At 39.9% G+C, this 4,988-nt stretch overlaps 1 long non-coding RNA gene across 1 annotated transcript in view; it reads right to left on the bottom strand.

The window, feature by feature from the left end:
- Nucleotides 1-452: 452 nt before the first annotated feature.
- LOC138157049 (uncharacterized) overlaps nt 453-4,988 on the bottom strand; it is a 28,769-nt gene continuing 24,233 nt past the window's right edge. Inside the window, exon 4 of the long non-coding RNA XR_011167284.1 lies at nt 453-4,812. This is a non-coding gene — a long non-coding RNA (uncharacterized lncRNA). The remainder of the gene's footprint in view (nt 4,813-4,988) is intronic.

Here is a 4,988-nt window from a genome sequence, read left to right as displayed (position 1 = left end):
CCTTACCTAGCAATTGCACAATGAGAAGATAAAAGACAATGAAGCCCCTTCTTTTTCAAGCTCAAATAAAGCCATCCAGAGAAGTAGTAGAGAATCAGTGAGTGAGCAGCCGTGGTTTGACTGAGACACTCCAGGGGTCTTTGCTGAGGGAAGCTTTGGTTCCCCAATACTCACATTTTCATGGAATGTGCTGAAATGGAATCATTAAACCCCCCCTTCCATCTTTCCTGCCATTGCTGTTTTTCCTTTTCTTTCCCTCCCTTGTTCTATATAAGGAATTCTTAACCAGGGGTCCATAGACCTTCCCCCAGGTCCACAGATTTGGAGGGAGGGGTTTGAACTTAGATAGGAAAAAAAATTACATCTTGATTTTCATTAACCTCTAACTGAAACTCAGTACTTCATTCAATGATTTAAAAATATTATTCTGAAAAGGGGCTCGTAGACTTTACTAGACTGCCAAAAGGGTCGTGACACACAAAAAAAGATTAAGAACCCCTAGTCTAGAGAGAATTGTTTTCCTAGATCATGACTGTCTTGCTTAATTTAAAAAACCAAACAAACCCAAAAGCCCTTCGACAAATGCTTTTAAGGGATGCCCCTTACTTTTTGAATACTGGGCTGCTATCCCAGAAGGCTTATAATAATCACATTTATATGTCACTTAAGGTTTGCAAAACACTTTACATATATATTATTTCATTTTATCCTTATAACAACTCTAGAAGATGGGTATAGTTATGATCTTTATTTTATATATGAGGAGACCAAAGCACAAAGAGGTAATGATTTGCCCAGGGTCACGTGGCTAAGAATAATAGTAATAATAACAACAAATCTTTATATAGCACTTTAAGGTGTGCAAAGTGTTTATATATATATATGTATGTATATATGCTCTATACTATGTACAGTAATGGAATTTATAAATATTTGCAATAAATATATTTGAAATAAATTTGCAATAATTGTAAATTTACAATAAAATTGCAATAAATTTGCAACAATATATTTGCACTCACTGGATCCTCATGAGTATTTCATATATGTGTCTATCTATCTATCTATCTATCTATCTATCTATCTATCTATCTATCTATCTATCTATGCATATATCTATCTTTCTATCCACACTAGGTCCTTACAACAACCCTGTGAGTTGGTACTATTATTATCCCCATTTTATAGATTAGGAAACTGAGCTAAGAGAAGCTAAATGGCTTCCCCAGAATCACATAGCTAGTAAGACAAGATTAGAACCCAGATTTTTCTGATTCCATGTCTAATCCTCTAACCATTCCATGGTGTGGATAAACAATATTATGAAATTTGAGGAAATTGCACCACTGGATCAACAAAGGAGACACTGAAAAAGGAAAGTCTTTCAGTCTGGCTGGCTTCTTTCCCTTCCTCCTGGAGTCTGTGCTCTCTCTTCCCTGTTAAGAGGGTCCATGAAGCCTGGCTGGATCATCAGGGTGTTGGCACAGGTCTATGAAGAAGTGCCTGTTTATTCCAGTTCTGGGTTCCCAAGAGGCTGATGGGTGGGGGCTGGGTCTTATGAGCATACTTGGGGGAGGCTGCCCCATTCATTTCCATTCTGATTGCCTATTGACCCCCCAATTCATTAGCAGCCTGAAATCAAACATTTCTGACACTTGGGGCTGTGGCAGGAACATTGCGATGAAATCAGTCAGGGACCACAGTCTAGGAGGACTGATGAATCTGTGGCCAGACTCCACCAAAATCAATGAAACATTTCTCTCAAATGGAGGCTCATAGGGAAGGCGGCATTGATTTCTGGGCAAGAGTTACGGGCAGGCGATAAAGAATCCTGTGCTTAAAATGCACCATGATAAAATTCCCCTTCTCCCTCCTAGTCCAAGATCAGGACAGGATAAGGCACACATTCTACAGTGTTGGGGAGCAGGAAGAAGACTGGGTTTGGAGTCATCATCCTGGGATTCATAGGGTCATAGACTTAAAGCTGGAAAGGACCTTAGATACTGCTTAGTCCATTTTACCAATGAGGAAACTGAGGTTCAACAAAGGTCAGACTTAATCAAGGTCAAATTTGAACCCAGGACCTCTGACTCCAAATTCAATAATTTTTCTACTCTACTACACCCCATACTCTGAAACTAGCTAGCTAATCTCAGCCAAGTCACTTAACCACGCTAAGACTGTTTTCTCATAGATAAACACTGGGATTGGAGTTAGGAAAGCCTGAGTTTAAATACTTCCTCAGATACTTAGTAACTGTGTAACTTGAACAAGTCATTTACTATTTCTCAAATTCAGTTTCCTTATCTGTCAAATAAGGATAATAGTAATAGATCCTCCCCTGGGTTGTTGTGAGGATCAGTTGTAATAATGTATCGAAAACACTTTGCAAACCTTAAGGTTATTCTTAATTACTTTTATTATTGACCAAATTATCAGTGCCATTATTATTAATAAAATGATCAGGATAAAATGGACAAATAGGTGGTAGGGCATAGAGTGCCTGGCCTGGAACCAAGAAGACTTCTCTTCTAGACACTTCCTAGCTGTGCGACCCTGGGCAAGTCACTTAACCCTCTTTTGCCTCAGTTTCCTCATTTGTCAAATGAACTGGAGAAGAAAATGACAAACCAAATGGGGTCATGAAAAGTTGAACACAAATAAAATGACTGAACCACAACAACAATCTCATCATTAGGGTCAGTTTTGTTTTTTCCAGCAATTATGAACTAATGATCAAGTAAGAAGATATAATAATAATCATGGTTACTATTATGGTAATAAAAGCCATTACTTTGTGACCAGTCCTCACTTCCATAAAAGAGACCTTACCAAGGGGATTAAATGTTTGAGGCATTTTGGAAGCTTCATATATAAAATTCTTTCCTGTCTGAAGTTTTATAGTCATTAATGATTATGCATAAAATACTTGTTGAGTAAATGTATCAAAGGTGGCAGGCCATTAAAACCTCTCAGGTTAGTAATAATGCACATACTTAAGAACTGAATAAATAGCTGACTCGGGCACAACACAGCGATCTGTCATCTTTTTCCACCTGGCAAGGTTTAGTGGACAAAGTTTTCAGAGTTTCGTCGTCTCATGGAAGAAGCACAGGTTATTTTAGACTTTCCTATGCTCTTCCTTAGATCAGGTGGAATTAAACACTTGCTGCCCTCAAGGAACTTACATTCTATAGGGGAAGAAGGACACAGGTACATTAAAAATTAAATGCAAAATTAATACCAAGTAATTAAAGGAATCAGGGCAGGAGCAGTAGGGGTGGGAAGGAGGGAGGATCAGAATGGGCTTCCTGTGGGAGGTGGCTTTGGAGCTGATCTTTGGAGGAAGTTAAGGATTCTCTGAGGCAAAGCTGAGGAGTGAGTGCACTCCCAGCATAGGGTATACAAAAGCAGGAGTTGGAATCTTCTGTTTAGCAAACAGGCCTGTTTGACTGGAATGAATGAAGGAGAGTAACATGCAATGAGCCCAGAAAAGTAAACTGTGGTCAGATTGCAAAGAGTTTTAAGAACCAAATAAAAGGTTTTCTATTCTGTATAAAATATTACTTTGTATTTTCTTCTAGAGGCAAGAAGGAATCACCAGAGCTTAAAATCTAAAATTGTGATAAATAAATAAATATCTAAAATTGCCACTGTTTAGGGAAAAATTTTCTTTTTGTCTTCTTTTCCCTTGATTTAGGCCCTCAAAAGTGGTTGGCTTTGCCATTTCACTGGAGAAATTAGGTTAAAACCTTATCTACTCTTGTTCTGATGTTCCATTCTTTTATTGCCCCATGGCAGCATATACTTGGCCTGAACAAAAAGGAGCCATTGGGCTTCAGTCTGACTGTCCCCTCCCTACAGGCAAGTCCAGTGGTACTTGGACCCTGGGCCTGGAATTCTCACCTCTTACGCAGTCAGGAGGCTCCATGTAGACAGTACTGCCATTCTGTTATGATAACTTTCTGGCCCAGGATTGCACTAGCCTTCAGTCTTTGGGGGCCTATGTGGCCTATCCTAATGTCAACTCTTCTTTGACTGTATCTGTCCTTTTTTCTCTACTCACAGCCTGATCCAGGCAGGCACACATCAGCTCTCACCTGGATTCCTGCAATAGCCTCCTTTTTGATCTCCTTGCAAATAGTCTCTCTCCTCTACAATCCATATTCTACACAGCTGCCAAAGTGATATCCCTAGAATATGGGCCTGATCATACCATTCCCCTGCTCAAAAACTCAAGGAGCTCCCCATTTCTTCTAAGGGTTCTTTACCTTAGGTCTGTGGGTAGATTCCAGAGAATCTGCTAACTTAGATGGGAAAAAAAAACTCGTATCTTTATTTTCACTAACCTCTAATTGAAATTTTACATTATGAATGTAGGCAAGAAACATTATTCTGAGAAGGGGTCTACAGGTTTCACCAGATTGCCAAAGGGATCCGTGACACAAAGAAGGATTGAAGACCCCTAATCTCAAAGGATAAAAAAAAAAAATCCCTTCTGTTTGGCTTTGCAGTCTGTCTCCAGTCTTATTTTCCGGACGTATTATGTATTATTACCCTTCATTCACTGTCCATTCCAGCAAAACTTGCCTCACACACACAATGTCTCATTTCATAACTCCATGCCTTTGTATGGGAAGACCCCCATGCCTGGGATGTCCTCCCTTCTCTCCTCTGCCTCTTAGAATCCCATGTCTCCTTCACAGCTCAGCTTCAGCCCCTGCAGGCCTTCAAGCCTTGAACCTTCTTGTTTCTTCTCTCAGTGTCAGTCATTTAGATCTTGCTCCTGGTTGGATGGAGGATGAAGGATCCCTGAAAGAGAATCAGTCAGGAAATGGACCTGGGATTTTGAAGGGGGGAAGTAGAAACAGGGGGAGGGAGGGAGAAGAGGAAGAATCTTTCTTTCCTGGATGGGTGTGGAGCTAAATTTAACTGGGCCCCTGTGATAGTAATGGCAATTAAAGATTCCCCTGTATTGGCTTGGTTTT

The sequence above is a fragment of the Petaurus breviceps genome, unplaced genomic scaffold (assembly GCF_028583685.1).
Source record: "Petaurus breviceps papuanus isolate PSGF00001 unplaced genomic scaffold, PetGlider_PUasm1.0 171, whole genome shotgun sequence".
In the NCBI taxonomy this organism is placed as follows: domain Eukaryota; kingdom Metazoa; phylum Chordata; class Mammalia; order Diprotodontia; family Petauridae; genus Petaurus; species Petaurus breviceps.
Note: the sequence above shows the minus strand (reverse complement) of the source record. Positions and strands in the feature narration are given on the sequence as shown.